Here is a 17,165-nt window from a genome sequence, read left to right as displayed (position 1 = left end):
TTTTGAAGCTTCAGCAGGCCTGCAGAGCGTTACGTGCCTACAGCTCCTCAGGACGGTTAACAGACTCTCCTGCCAGCTCGATCTGTGTTGGCCAGCGTCCGTCGGTCCATCCGGCTGCGGCTCCTACAGTAACAGCCTGCTGAGCTGGAGGCTTGATTTGAGGCCAACGGGCCTGCCTTTAATCACAGAGCGCAAGACCAACACAATGCTCAGGAGTCTCGCTCGCATTCCTGCGTTCTGGGACGATCCGGGCTGGTGCCGTGCCATCAGGATGGACTATCTTTCAGTGCTCTCTTGGGCTGGTTTCTCCTATGTACTGTATGGCTTGTATTTAAGCAGCCTGAATGACATTTAGACACAACATGTTTATTTCCGTTTTTCGCTGTAGCAGATAGCATTAGCGCGCACCCTTTCTTGATTGATCCCTATCATTTCATTATGTAATTCCAGTGAACCACAGCCACCTGGGACCATAACAATGTTCTCAATGTTCTTCGGCTTCATCACACGACACGTTTTTAAAGGGCTGTGAAACAAGTTTTTTGAGACACTAACAAATGTATTTATTGCACAAGATGAGTGGGACTTTTTTCAAAAAAATTTTTGGGGGGGGGATATTTATTTAATTTTTTATTTATTTATTTATTGTATTGGGTTGTAATCAACATTGAGTAAATCAACTATTTGATTTACACTAGATTTGAAGACAGACATATATCAACAGTTTCTCTGTGATGATAATGAGATGGGCACTTCTCTAGCCTTTCAGGAGCACTGGATGCAGATTAATGTGTGATATTCAATTTTAAAATATGATGAAATAATATAATTTATATTATATCACATTAAATTATTAATTAGATGGGCACTTTTCTAGCCTTTCAGGAGCACTTTATGCAAATTATTTTGTGATATGCAATTATATAATGTAAAGTGATATAATTAAAAATAATTATTATATTATATCATATAATATAATATCATATTATATTATTGAGATTGGCACTTTTAGCAAATCTCACAGGAACACTGGATGACAATTACTTTGTGATATGCAATTTTATAATGTGCTATTATCATATCATATAATCATATATAATTTCATATATCATATCATATCTCATATCATAGAGATGGGCACTTTTAGCCTTACAGGAACACTGGATGACAACTACTTTGTGATATGCAATTTTATAATGTGCTATTATCATATATCATATCTCATCATATCTCATAATATCTCATCATATCTCATCATATCTCATCATATCTCATATATCATATCATATATCATATCATATCATAGAGATGGGCACTTTTAGCCTTACAGGAACACTGGATGACAATTACTTTGTGATATGCAATTTTATAATGTGCTATTATCATATATCATATCTCATCATATCTCATCATATCTCATATATCATATCATATATCATAGCATAGAGATGGGCACTTTTAGCCTTACAGGAGCACTGGATGACAATTATTTTGTGATGCAATTTTAAAATGTAAAAGGATAAAATGTAATTTAAATTATTATATTATATTGTATTATATCATATATTACATTATATTATAAAGATTTTAAAAATGATAAAACAAGCAAGCTTGTTCAGTTCTCAAAAACAAGACTATAGACTTGATTCATGCTTAGCTGTTTTGAATAATGCTTTCATAGGATACATGGACGCATACAAAAGCAATAGCCACATTATATTGGTTGTTTATAAAAGCTTGTTTAAATAATTAAATTCTTTTGATAAAGTACTGAATTCACCAAACACACCCTCATATCCCAACACCCTGTTGTCCTACACGCCCCGATCCCAAGATGTTCCAAATGTCTGTTTATGGAAGAGCATTTTAATAAAGTTTGAAAATGGAAACTGATGAAACACACACCATCATCAGAGTTACATTAACTCACGCACATCAGCATTGCATCATATCATATGAGACAAGCATTATTAAAAATGACAGTGAGAAGATGAGGTTTCAATGAGATGATTGATGGTCTGTTTTAGGTGTCTTCAGAGAATATGATATGCTTTTTTTATTGATTGCAATGCTTTTAATTTAATATTTTATTAAATTTGATAATTTTTTTTATGCTTATTTTTCATTTACAACAATTGTAGAGATTTTGTTCAATGCTTGACTCCCTCACTTATAGTTTATCCCTCACACAAGTGATGGTGATGTGATTTGGTCTGAATACCAGTATTTTAATCAAATAGAATCTGCCAGGGATTCTATAAACAAACATAACTACAGACCATTGTTTTGGGACCAAGAGATATGACAGCTCTATTTGGTTTCAAAATTGCTTTTCTAAGAAAATTCTGACATAATTTAGAAAACCAGTGGGAAAGCTGTTGCCAAATCTGTTGATAAAATTCCACCGGGTGTCCATCTGGATCTGGTGATTTGGCCTTTGCTGTGAGGCGGTTAGGGGTCTGTGAAAATGAAGTTTAATGACCTTCAAAATTAACGTTCTTTATGTTTAAGACAATAATTTAATGAACTAGATATTCTCCGTTTCATACTGCTTTTTGGACTTTTCAAATCTACAAATACTTGAATTTGGGCCGCAACCAATGATTATTTTGATTATTAAATAAGCTGATTAATTGGAAAAAAAGCCAAATCTTATTTAAAAAAAAAAAAAATGTTATTCCACAAACTGCCCAATGTTGTCCTCCAGGCTACGGAAGCAAATATGCATCATGCATCATGATTTTGAATTAATAAATAAAATATTAAAAATTATTGGAGTACATTTTTTAAAGAAAATACTGTTTCACATTTGTGAAATTTACTAGCATATTTTTGAAATTTGAAATTTGATTCACAGGAAATCTTGCACCAAATTTGCCATTTAGTTGTGAAGAAAGGGTTAAAATGTAAACATTACATTCTAAAACATGTATTTATTTAAAGCAAAAGATAAAATCACTAAAAAATTAAAAGGTAACACTTTACAATAAGGTTCATTAGTTAACGTTAAGTAATGCATTATATAATCTAATATTAAAAACTAATAAGATGAATATTAATACAATTAATAACTTTAATGTTAAGAAATGGAACTTTATTGTAAAGTGTTACCAATTAAAATAGAGACAGATTAAATATGAACTAGTAAGAGGTTGGATGAACACACTCTGAACATAGTAATTATATTGCTGTACATTTGCAAAAGGATCATATTTGTGGTTCTTGACATTGAAAAGTCAAGTCCTTTCCTAGGTTCTTCTGGATCGAATGTTATTGAGAAGTTACTTGCTAGAGTTTTCCGTAGTGAGACGGTCATCTTCTGTCGTTGATCTGCAGCTGGGCGAGCAGTTCGATAATGTGTGCCAGTTTTACTTCATTGTTTTTGTCTTGAAAAAGAGAATTCTGTTCTTTGTTAAGAATTCATCAGGTTTTGTTATTTAACTCCCATTTGCTCTGACTGTCAGAAGTCAGGAGACACAGCCAGGAATCCAAATCACGTTCATTGTCTTTTTCATTGTCTCGTTTTCTTAAAAAAACAATGATTTTCCCTCTTATAACTACTTTTGCTGTTTCCCCTAAGAGTCATTTGTTTCCAGGATAATGTCCATTCTTATAGAAGATAGTTATTAAAATTACTGTAATTTATTAATGAGGCATTAAGCACCATCTGCCAGTGGGGCGTGAAGGTGATTGTGTTCAGAGATGATTCTGCTGCCAGTAATCGGTTATTCTGAGTGTTTAGTGATGAAGTATTTATATGTGAATATGATGACTGTGACGTGAGTATGAGAATGTTTTTTTGTTTGCGTTATATAAAAAGATATGAACTTGTTTATACATCTGATGCATCACAAGATGTTCTGATTATCGGAGTGTGATGTTGCTTCACAGTTTAATAAAAATAAGTGTTAATATTGAGCAACTCTCATTTCAGGCCAAACTTGGCCAGTTTATTTGTATATTTGCCAATGAAAATCATTCCAAAAGAAGCCAAAGAATCAAACTTTCTGATTCATAATCTGACATATTATTATATACAGCTGTACTAAAGTTTGGGGTCGGTAAGTTTTTTGGGTTTTTTTACGTTTCTGAAAGAAGACCCTTTATGCTCACCAAGGCTGCATTTATTTGATCAAAAAACAGTAATACTGTGAAAAATTATTTGAATTTAAAATAGCTGTTTTCTATGTGATTATAGGTTAAACTGTAATTTATTTCTGTATTTTCAGCATCCAGTCTTTAGTGTCACATGATCTTCAGAAATCATACTGATTTACTGCTCAACAAACATTTCTGATTATTATCAATGTAGAAAATAGTTGTGCTGATGAATATTTTTGTGGAAACCATGATTATAGGTTTTTTTTCAGGATTATTTAATAAATACATAGAAAGTTCAAAAGTATCAAATGCATGCCACCTTCCTCTGTTCTGGTAAGCTTTAGTGTTGTTTTTATTGCTTTGAATAGCAATGGTTCTTGTCCTTCAACCCTCTGGAGATGTTCTTATGTTTAGTGGTTGGACGCTGTCCATGGGTGATCTTCATCATTTTAGTCTAACAGCAACAAGAATCCAGTCTTTAACCTGGATTCATTCTTATCCAGGTAAATAGCATTCATTCAGGTCAGAAAGTAAACAGCCACAAATAAGCAGCGATATGAGAGCGGCCTCTGTTTGGAGCGATTAGAGGCAAGAGATATTTATCGGTGATAATTGACATGTCACAGGGAGTGGAGGGCTGGTTCTGCTTGGCTTCAGAATCATACTGGATCTGTTATTTGTTTTTCCATCTGTTTGGAATAAAAGAGGGAGGCTCTGTTGTCTCTGAGACAGCTGTGATGTCAGAGATGGAGAAAGACTGGATGGCTGTGGAGGATTGTAGGGGTGAGACATGAGATGTTTCTGTATTAGGGTAGTAGTAGTAGTAAAATGCAGATTAATTGGGTTTATCAAGTTTATCAACGAGCAGTCTGGCTGATATGACGACAAACAAGTAGATCATGGCGTTAGTGCTGGTTGCACTTTTTCCAACTGAGTCAGGAAACAAACAATGAAAAGCTTGCATTATGTTGGTCTTTCAGCTTTGGAAAAAAAAAATTATTCATTACATTTTTTAAGGTAAGTGGTTGCAAACAATTTATTGTAGCTACATTTTAATTTTTTTTTTTTTAAACTTATTCAACTAAATTGTAATAATAAAGTAGCTAAATAAATAGATTGCAACCACTTACCTAAATTTTTTTTTAGTAAATTCAATTAATCATATTTTGAGTTATTTAGAGAGTTTTTCTAATAGTGTGTGTGTGTGTGTATTATTATTATTATTTTTATTTTTTTAAAGAAATTTATACTTTTATTAACAAAAATGCATTAAAATGATCAAAACTGACAGTAAAGACATTTATGTTAAAAAAGATTTCTATTTCAAATAAATGCTGTTCTTTTGAATTTTCTATTCATCTGTAAATCCTGAAAAATAAAATGTATTGCGGTTTCCACACAAATATTCTGGAGCACAACTGTTTTCAACATTGCTAATAATAATAAATGTTTGTTGAGCAGTAAATCAGTATATTATTATGATTTCTGAAGATCATGTGACACTGAAGACTGGAGTAATGATGCTGAAAATACAGATCTGATCACAGAAATAAATTACATTTTACAATGTATTCACATAGAAAACAGTTATCTTAGATTGTAATAACATTTCACAATTTTTCAAAACCTTGATGAATAGAATAGACTTCTTTCAAAAACAATACCTTTGAACGGTAGTGAATATGCACCAGATATACAGATGAGATGTTATGACTTGCCACATGAGATTCAGTCCTGAAGATCAAAACAAACTATATTTATGTGCAGTGTGAACAAAGCCTAAATGCATTTGACTTTTGACTTTTATAGACATTTTACTTGTTGATTCAGTGCCACAATTCTGACTGGACCTCTTCTGTTTTGTTTCAGATGCATCATCAGCCCAAATCCGATGGGAAACTACGGCATGCTGTCATCTGTTCAGACGGAGTGACATTTGTCTGGTAAAAATCACACCACTACATCAAATAAAGTCTCTGACGTAAACACATACACCGGGTCTCACAGGATGCTCTGGATAGCATTATTGAGGACCTGTACAGTAAATAAATGCTGTGTAGATTTACAGAGCCTGGATTTATCACTCGAGCGCTCTCGATCTCACTCGGCACAGGAGAGAAGATGATCCAGGACTATAAAGTCCATCCAACCGTGAACCCAAGGGAAAGAATGCTATCGTCCTCTAAGCTGTCTGACATTTACAGCACTCATCCTGATTCTGCCTCGTCACACCGGCCCCATCAACCTGAGGCCTTTATTTATACTGTAATTTATACCAGGATTTACTGTATGAGGAGAACGGTTTGTTCTCTACTGGATCACTGACTACTAAACAAATATAAATTACAACCGAGTTGCATTTTCATTCACCCTGTTTGCCTGTTTTGTTTTTGTTTCGTCCACGGAAAAAAAGTCTCAGAAAAGCGGAATATAGTTTATTTGAATTTGGCGCTCTCTCCTGAAAGAGTGACGCACGCTGTGACGCAGCTGTCACCTGAGCGGGGCGTAACTTAGCAATCTGCTTTATCCATAAAATCCATTTTTTATATGTGTGTGTGTGTATTGTGTGGGGAATGTGGCCGTATCTGCATGATTATCATCTGTAAGGACGCACATCAGCGTGTTTATTACCGACTCTATGACGGCTATCATTGTGATTCATTGATCAGCTATTATTGATTATATGGCCCATCTGTATGATTATCATCTGAATGGAAGCACATCAGCGTGTGTTTACTGACTCTATGACCATGTCTGGCAATATCACTTCATGTCTGGCAATCAGAATACTTCAGTATACATACTATATACTATATAATTACTCAAATAATTACTTTTGTATTTTTTAGTGCTCAAATAAATCACTTATATTATGCCTAAAATTCTGTCTATTATTTTATAATTGAAAAACTATGCAGGAACATGTATAATGACTAAAATAGCTTGTATAATTCTGCAATCCATTTGGTGGTTATTTGTCCTCAAACAGGGGGGTGGGAGGACTATAAATAGTTTCAGAAGAAATACTGCAGGAATCTCATTTTTCATGGTATCTTCTTCAAATATGAAATATAAACTCATGAGACACGTGGCTTTCAATACATTACTTTTCTGGATTGCTCCAGGACTTATTTCATGTATTTGTATATGAAATAAAAAAACATTCAGTGTGGAAAAATATTTTTCAAGGCATGTCAGTGTCTATAACTTTTTATCTTTTTGAGCATTATCAACTCTGGATGATGGATAGTAAAGCCTAGAGTGTCTTCTTTCCAAAGATACCTAATTTGTTGGTGTAGCACACTTTGTCAGGAACTGTTACCGTTTTAATTTAGGTAGGTTATTTTCACCTGTGAGGCCCACAATGCCCTATAACAATATTATATTAATTATTAATATGCACAATAACCTGAAGGTTAACAGATTAACTCGTGTTCAAATTTAAAAGGAGAATTTATACTTCTAGTGGACTAGTATTTCATCACTATATGAACTGTCAGGATTTGTATGCTTAGCTCGTCTTTTTTACTTTCACTAAAACCTTAAGTGTTTATGGAAAAGACACAAAGTGGTAGGTTTAAAGTGGTTTAAGATGCATGAATGATATTTTAATTAAATTATTGCACATTATGCAAATATTTGTTGATAGTGTTGAGTAATTTACCTTTTTTCGTATTCATGTAAAATTATAGATGTTTTCACACAGTAAATATTGCAATGGTGACTTATAAATAAATACATACAACTGCAAATATAAAATTAGCCCATTTGAATTTAACATTTTTGACATTTTAAAATGAACTGAATTAAATATTTTCATACGCAAGCAAATATTTGTTGATTTTCTCATTTATATTTATACAATGTTTTCACACAGAAAACTTTGCAATTTTCATATAACAAACAGAAAATGCTGAAAAACTGATATTTTTTTAGTCAAAATCAACTCTTGGGACATAAGAGTTCCTACAGATGAAGAAACACCTGCATACCAAAAATGAAAATCAAAACTTTGCGTGAAAAATGTCGCTGACCCTGGCAGAATGTCGCAGATGAACAAGTAGATGGCTGAAGACTAGCTGTTGTTCTCACATGCTGTATGTAAAAGTCGTCTTTGGTAGAGATGGAGCGAGATGAGATTGAAACTGACTCGATTAATTGATGGAGAACCTTATTGGTCTTGACCCGGTGGGAGTTCACAGTGGAGGAGGAGGTCAGCATGACTTTTCATGGTTTCTCTGATCTTTTCACTCTTATGTGAAAAGCAAAGACCAAAATGAAAAGAAAATCTGACAGATCTTAGTGCTCGTCTCCGTCCTGATGCGCTAATGCCGTCTTTCATCTCCGCGGTCGCTGCCATCTCGCCGGTTACGGTCACATCTCCATGGCAATGTACAGAAAACAAATGGCTAGCCGTGATGTCATAGTTGGACAGCTTCATTCGCGCCTGCAGAGTGGAAGACGAGGACTGTGGGAGTGGATGATTCTGGCAGGTCAGCGGCGCTGTGCGGTAACTCTAGAGGAGGATGCTACTGTATCCCATTGTTTCTCTATGCTACCTGCCGTCAATGTGCTTTAAAAGGTTACAGTTAGCATGACAAAAGAAATCCAACTGGAACAAGGCTTTCTCTTAAGCTGCTGTTTGACTGCAGAACGCACATGTTGATAGATTTATTTACCTTTCTTTCTAATTTATGTGAAATTACACATTTTCACAGTAAATATTGCAAACATCAAAGGATGAAAATTTTCTAGTTAAAATCAACTCCTGGGTCATAAAAGCTGCCATAGATGGAAAAAAAAACTATCCATCCATCTGTCTGTCTATCCATGTATCTACATATTAAGGTCACCATTGCAATATTTATTGTGTGAGAATAAATCTGTATAATTTTTAATAAACTAGAAAAAAGGTAAATAACACTATCAACAAATATTTGTATCGTGCATCAAATGATGCAAAAAGTGAGAGAATATTTATTTAAAGTTTAAAATATCAAATGTGAAAAATAAAATTAATCTATATGAATTTAACATACATTTCATTCATTATATATATAATTGAATTATACTATATAATTGAAAAAAAAAGTAAACATAAAATTACTCCGTATGAATTTGAAGTTATTTATTTACTTACAAAGGTCGCCATTGCAATATTTATGGTGTGAAAACATCTGTATAATTTTAAATACATTAGAAAAGGGTAAATAAAACAATCAACAAATATTTGCATTGTGTGCATCAAATGATGCAAACATTGAGAGAGTATTTAAATATCAAAAATGTAAACATAAATTAGCTCATATGAATTTAACAAACTATTTATGGAATTTTTTGTGTTCAAATGATGCAAAAAGTGCAAAAATATTTATTTAAATTTTAAAACATCAGAAATGTGAAAAAATAAAATGAGACATGAATTTAACATATCATTAATTAATTAATTAATTAATTAATTAATTAATTCATTCATTCAAAGTCACCATTGCAATATTTATTGTGTGAGAATTTATGTAAAGTTTACATAAATTAGAAAAAAAGGTAAATAACACTGTCAAAAAATTGCATCATGTGCATCAAAGGATGCAAAAAGTATAATATTAATTAAAAAATCTAACATTGTCAAAGTTAGTCTATTTGAATTTAACATTTATTTGATATTAAATCATAATTATATACAGTGTTACTACCTAATTCAATTTATATACAAATACACATTACATGTTTGTTCACATATGCACATGTACTGTATGCAATGTGCATTTATATAAAAATGTCATTAGGTATTAACAAACAAACAAACGGACAATAAATAAATAAGTAAATCAATAAATAGTTGTATTCATATGGGCTAATTTATGATTATATATTTTTTTATTTTACCGTTCCATTAAATATTTTCAGAATTTTTGCATAATTTGCACATGAAGCTGAGTTATTTATGAGTTATTTACATTTTTTTTCAAATTTATGTAAAATTACACATTTTCACAAGTAAATATTGCAAACAGAAAAGGATGAAAATTTGCTAGTTTGATTTAAAATCAACTCCTGGGACATAAGTTACCATAGTTGAAAAAACGCTGCGCACAAAAAGCACACTGGTGAAAGCATTTTTAGATCGCAACAGCACACACACACACACACACACACACTCACACACACACACACACACACACACACACACACACACTCTCTCTCACACACACACACACACACACACTCACACACCCTCACACACACACACACACACTCACACAGTATAAAACTAGCATGCAGACTGTCCATCACATCTTCCTCTGCTTTTCTCTGCAGGTAGCGAAAAGCAATGCAAAATGCATTTCATCCGTCACGTCTCATCGCTCGAGGTGTCATACACCTGTCCTGCTGGCCTCCTTTCCCAGTAAATAATGTGGAATAAACACAAGGGTCACGTTAACACCCCTTCAGAGATCTTCACAGACTGTCACAGAGAGATTTTCTCGTCTGGAGAGCGAGCGGCTGTCCTCAGCCTCCGAGTGATTGTCAGCGACACACGGAGATGAGCAGCGGTTTGGAAGCGCTTGAACATCTGCATGTGCCTCCAGTTGTTTGTAATAGAGATGGTGTAAGGAGAGACACCCTTTTCTCTTTCTGACCCCACATCAGTCCATCTGGTTCATGTTTGTTTGGCTGCGTTTGGCTTATAGCTGCATCGGGGTCCAGATGGCTTCAGTGTCCTGCATGGGTCATCTGTGATGAGGAAGCCCTTCCCTATACATTGATCCATGGAGATTAGAGTCTAGTGGTGAAGCGCTGGTCATTTATCCTCTACGAGCGTCCCACAGAGAGATACACCTGTGAAGGGCAGTGCTTGGGGCCAGTCGACTAACGTCAGGCCTCTATTCCTTTGCTTCTGCGCTGAACGGTGAAGAATTTGTAAATACGTGAGTCAGATATTGGCGAGGACGCTTCTAAAACAGTCTCCTGCATCAAATATGACAATGTCGTGAACCAAAGTCATGTATATTTGAAGAATTCTTCTGTAGTTGGATCAAGGTTTTATGGTGAACTGTCATTGCAAACAGAGCTGGAATGTTTGTAGGTTGCTTTGTAATATACAAAAGCACCGTATGTTGCTTTGTATATGGTTAATTTGTTTTCAACAACCATAATGTTTGAGATTCTTGGTCGATGAAGCACAATAAATCAAATCATTTCAATCTTTTTGTTCATCATTATGTTCAATTGTCATTTTGGATGTTGACCGCATCCCACAAACTTCTGGCAGACGACAACAAATGAGGGTTAATGCAGTTTAAACAATGTCTTAAACTGTTAAACATCCTTATTTTATCCAGACACATGGATTTGTGACTTTAGTTTATGAAAAGCTTGAGGTATTTACATCATAAGAGATTGGTCATGTTTGCTAATAGACCAATTTTTTCAATCGTAGTAAATGTAGTAATGCATTGTTACAGAGTGAATTTGCTAAACAGGCCATTTTTATGCTCTGTATTTCTTTGCAAATCGCTGTATTATTCCCTTAAGATAAATGCTACATGCACAATTTTATATTAGATTGTATTTTTCAGTGCAAACATGATTAATTTGTTTAAATTAGGATGGTTAAGCTTTATTTTCAAAACCTTGCGCTACATGCTTGCCGCCCTTAAGACTGTGTAATTACTGTCTGCAGAATTTTATTTAAAGGAACACTCCACTTTTTTTGGAAATAGGCTCATTTTACAACTCCCCTGGAATTAAACAGTTGAGTTTTACCGTTTTTGAATCCATTCAGCCGATCTCCGTGTCTGGCGGTAGCACTGTTAGCTTAGCTTAGCATAGATAATTGAATCGGATTAGACCATTAGCATTTGGTCATCAAAAATGACTAAAGAGTTTTGATAATTTTCCTATTTAAAATTTGACTCTTCTGTAGTTACCTCGTGCATCTACCATGGGTGCAATGATATTACGCAGTGCCTGAAAGTAGTGCCCAGCTAGGTAACTAGTTATGATATAGCTGAAGACTGCTTTCAGGTGCTGCGTAATATCACTGCGCCTGCTGCACTCAGGGTACGGCAGCAAAGTTTCTTGATTATTACGCCGGAACGAGAGTATAATTCCTAGCCATACATGCTTAAACTTTTAATTTTTCGTCAGTATTAGTGCACGATGTAACTACAGAAGAGTAAAGCTTTAAATAGGAAAATTATCAAAACTCTTTAGTAATTTTTGAGCAAGATGCTAATGGTCCAATTACAGTAGATTCAATGATCTATGCTAAGCTATGCTAAAAGTGCTACCGCCAGACCCGGAGATCGCCTGAATGGATTCAAAAACGGTAAAACTCAACTGTTTAACGCTTGGTAAGTTGTAAAAAGTGGAGTGTTCCTTTAAGAGAGATGTTTGATGTGTTCAGTACAGATATTTTAACATGTTTGCAGCGTTACCTGATTTGCATGATTCCCTTCAGGTGCTACATTAGCACAGACTGCGCATGCAAATAACACTATCATTCGTTATTGGTGAAAACCCCTCTAAGATTGCAACAGCAATGCCTATAACAAACTTCAGCAGCACACAGACAAGTCTTTCACAGCAGAAACTTTGACGTTTAATAGTGGTTTCAGTTCATGTATTGTTATGCACATTTTGGGATATTGCATAAAAATGCATAAAATGTTAAAATGCGCAAAAATGGACGCCATTGTGTAATTGAGATACTATTGTAGTTTTTATTAATATTTTGAATGTTTTTATTTTTAGACTTAATTTTCATTTTAGTTAGTTTTAGTCATTTTGTTGTTGTTTTGTAATTTTTTAGTAGTCTTTTTAATGTTTAGATGTTTAATGTAATTTTAAAAATATAAATTTTTATGTTAGTATTAATTATGTTAGTACAAGTTAAACTGAAAAATTTTGTCTTGGCAACGAACAGAAAATAAAATATAGATTTGATCATCTGATTCTCCCAACATGGTTTTCAAATGGAAAAAAAAAATAATAATTATAAAATAAAATAAATTTAAATAATAAAGTTTGTGATTGTTTTAGTCAACCTGAAATGCCTGAAAGTTTGTTGTCAAAATGATTCTGTGTAATTACAAAAATCACATAATTACATATTGTATAATTACTTCCAAAACATGATTGCATTCCCGAACATCATGCATCTGAACGCAAGATAACATGACAAAATTTGTTATCATGTTCCAGGTCATTTATTATGTTAGAAAAACAGTCAAAAAAGAGTTATTACTGAAACTTTTATATGATATTCCAAGTTTGATTTGACACTTTTTGGATGGGAGCACGGCTACATAGAAGCTTCCCTTGGTTTTACATTATGCATTCAAAAAAGTTCAAGATTTTGCAGGAGAGGTTTAAAGGCGCAGCGTCTGATGTTAAGCTGAGTTTGATGACATCTTTATAGCGGCACTGTTAGCTTGTCCTCTACCTTAGCCTGCAGTTTCTCACACTTCTCTCCTCAGGACTCAATTCAGGCCAAATCTGCTGCACTGAATGGAGACTGGCAACAAAAGCTGACATCATTCCAGTAGGATCTGATTGCATGCATGCACACACACACATACATACGGCCCCTCGCTGGGCCCCCGGAACAATGACATCACAGGCTCCCCTTCACTCGCGCTTTCTGAGATGCTGCGTTGCCCTGAACAACAACACCGCATTGGGTCGTCATGTTTGTGTGTTTGTGACAGAGAAAAAGAGACGACAACAGGCGGCTCTTAAAGGGAAACTTCACATAAAAATCATCATTCTGTCATCATTTACAAACCTCTGTGACTTTATTTCTGTGAAACACAAAAGACATTATAAAGAATGATTTCGTCCATGCAATGAGAGTCAACATTGGACCCCATTGACTTTCACTGTATGGACAAAAAACCAAGACATTCTTCAGAATATCTTATTCTGCGTTCAACAGAAGAAAGTAAGTTATGCAGATCTGGAACGACATGAAAGTTCATTTTTAGATGAACTATCCCTTTGAGCTTGTACAGCTGAAAGCATGTCATTTACTGTCGCAATTAACAGTTCATTTTATGTAAATATCGAAGCTCTGTTTTATTTTCCGGTTTTGAGTAAAATATCTCACATATTTGTTAAATTTAATCAGAGAATCGAGTGTATCTCGATAATCAAATAAAAGTTACTGTTATTTTGTTTTTTATTATTTAAAAACAATTATGTATTACTATTATTATTTAATTTACTGGCAAATTCAATAGAAAATCTTGGTTACCCATGTTTACAGAATCAAATGATCTTTTCAGGTATTGAATGTATCTCCAATATTTAAGTTATTGTAATTTATTTATTTGTTTGTTTGTTTTACAACCTAATACAATACAAAACATCCATTCCCTATGTTGGGAGAATCATATGATCTTTTTCAAGTATCTCATATTTGTTTAATAATACATTTATAATGGCGATCTTCATTATTAGATGAACTATCCCTTTAAGCTACAGAACCAAACACTTAATTCACTGTTTCAATTTATTGTTAAAGGTACACATACTATTGATGTTTTTAGTGCTAAGTGAAGTATCTCATATTTGTTTAAATTAGATGAAATTATTATTTTTTTTTTTTAGATTAACTATCTTGTACAGATGAAGCAATCAGACCTCAACAGAGCTAAAGGTTAGTGCAGACTCCATATTTGATCTAGCTGTTCAAGCTGTCGTTTTCCCGAGAATCTGTGTAGGACTGGTCTCCGAGTTGGAAAGATTGACTGAGAACATGGGAATGAGTAAATGAGATGCGTGCCGCTCTTCATCTGCATACGGCCGACTCCCCATGACTCTCTTCACTAATTCCATGTCTGTACTCTCCTCCCACGATGCATTGTGCCGCCGTGATGTCAGTGTCGGCCGGCTGTCCCTCAGAACTTCATCAAAGAGAGTCGAGTGAAAGGATCGCCCCCAGACCTGTGGACAGGAATATCAATTTGCTCTGCAACGGGACAGAGAAGCTGCAGTTTTCCCGGCCTCGGCCCTCCGGGGTTTGAAATCAACCAAACAAATTTGTTTATTAGATTTTTCCACCTCTCTTCCTCCCAAACGACATTCTTTCTCTTTTCTTTTAGCGTTTTTGTGCAGCAGTGGGACTTGATTGTCTTCCTTCCCCCTCACGGTGTTTTGGAAAAGGCTTCTGTAATTAGTGCTCGGCTGAATTAATTACGGAAATGAGGATGCGAAGGACGAGAGAAAAGATTTTGGGGGTTGGGGTTGAAGCGATTGTATCAGAACCCAGTGTTCCCACTAATTAATCTCTTCATTCACAGGAATTAGCAGGCCAAATCATATTTGCCTGATTCTCAGTCTCAGCTCCATGTCCAAAACAAGTGCTCTTTCGTTTCCCTCTTCCTTGTCTTCCATGAGTCCTGTCGTATGGATTCTATCACATGCTTTCTCTCAGGCCGGGGGGTGGTGCATTACAAGTAACATTTTACATAAGTTTATTAGCTTCTCTTTCTTTCTTTTTTCTCTCTTTCTCTCTGAATTTCTGACAAATACATTAGTCATGATTTTTTAAGTACTGAGTAAAGTATCTAAACAATTTAAATTTGCATGTAATATCCAAGTCACTATTTCTTTTTTTTTTCTTTTTTTGTTTCTTTTCTATTTTATTTTATCATTTAGTTCCCCATGTTGGGGCAATCATTTGACTTATTATTTATTAATTTAGTTTAAAGCATTAAGTGAAGCATTTTTTTAATTTTTTATTTTTTATTATTTTATTTTATTTGTAGTTGAAAACCTTGGTTCTCACAATCATGTGATTGTGATTATTATTATTATATTAAGCATTACATAAAGTATCTCAAATATTTATTCAATTTTTACACAATATCCAAGTTATTTTTATATATATATATAGATCATTGTCCTGCTGCAGAACCCAAGTTCTTTTCAGCTTGAGGTCACGAACAGATGGCCGGACATTGTCCTTCAGGATTTTTTGGTAGACAGCTGAATTCATGGTTCATTTATCACAGCAAGTCTTCCAGGTCCTGAAGCAGCAAAACAGCCCCAGACCATCACATTACCACCACCATATTTTACTGTTGGTATGATGTTCTTTTTCTGAAATGCTGTGTTACTTTTACGCCAGATGTAATGGGACACACACCTTCCAAAAAGTTCAACTTTTGTCTCGTCAGTCCACAGAGTATTTTCCCAAAAGTCTTGGGGATCATCAAGTTGTTTTCTGGCAAAACTGAGACGAGCCTTTATGTTCTTTTTGCTCAGCAGCGGTTTTCATCTTGGAACTCATTTTTGCCCGGTCTCTTTCTTATGGTGGAGTCATGAACACTGACCTTAACTGAGGCGAGTGAGGCCTGCACTTTTTCACACAGGGCCATGTGGGTTTGGATTTTGTTTCCCCTTCATAAAAAAACCCTTCATTTAAAAACTGCATGTTGTGTTTACTTGTGTTATCTTTGATTAATATTTAAATTTGTTTGATGATCTGAAACATTAAAGTGTGACAAACATGCAAAAAAAGATAAAAAATCAGGAAGGGGGCCAACACTTTTTCACACCACTGTGTGTATATATATATATATATATATATATATATATTTAAAGAAGAAACAGAAAACCGTGGACATTTAAATGATCCTTTTTAAAGTAGAAGATTTGTTGAATTTACACATAATATTTAAGTTAATATTGTTTTTGTTCATTTTATTTTATTTACAAATACAAAAGAAATGTTCACTAGAAATGCTTCCAATTTTGGGAGTATGTACAGGTATTTGTTTATATATTCAGATGTAATATCTATGTTAGTATTTTTGTTTTTATTTTAATTAATAAATGTGAATAATTTTATTAATAAATGTAATAATTCTATAGAGAGTGTGCGTCAATAATGACTCCCAGAGCTCAACTAAGTTTGTTTTGTCCCACCTCACTACTGCTGGTAAATTGCAAATTTCCCTCATTCCCGACGCTGCTCTTTCTCTCTCTTGTCTCTGGATTGAGATGTTGAAGGCGTCTTACCCCATTTTTTTATTAATTTTCCCATGAAATACCTT

General features: G+C 34.2%; 1 long non-coding RNA gene across 1 annotated transcript in view; it reads left to right on the top strand.

Moving 5' to 3' along the window:
• Positions 1-11,305, top strand: part of LOC306852543 — a 65,652-nt gene extending 54,347 nt beyond the window's left edge. Inside the window, exons 2-3 of the long non-coding RNA XR_013782626.1 lie at positions 5,971-6,044; positions 10,420-11,305. This is a non-coding gene — a long non-coding RNA (uncharacterized lncRNA). The remainder of the gene's footprint in view (positions 1-5,970; positions 6,045-10,419) is intronic.
• Positions 11,306-17,165: the final 5,860 nt, after the last annotated feature.

Source organism: Barbus barbus (genome assembly GCF_936440315.1).
Source record: "Barbus barbus genome assembly, chromosome: 32".
Taxonomy (NCBI): domain Eukaryota; kingdom Metazoa; phylum Chordata; class Actinopteri; order Cypriniformes; family Cyprinidae; genus Barbus; species Barbus barbus.
The sequence above is the reverse complement of the archived record's forward strand: the minus strand, read 5'-3'. Positions and strand labels throughout refer to the sequence as shown.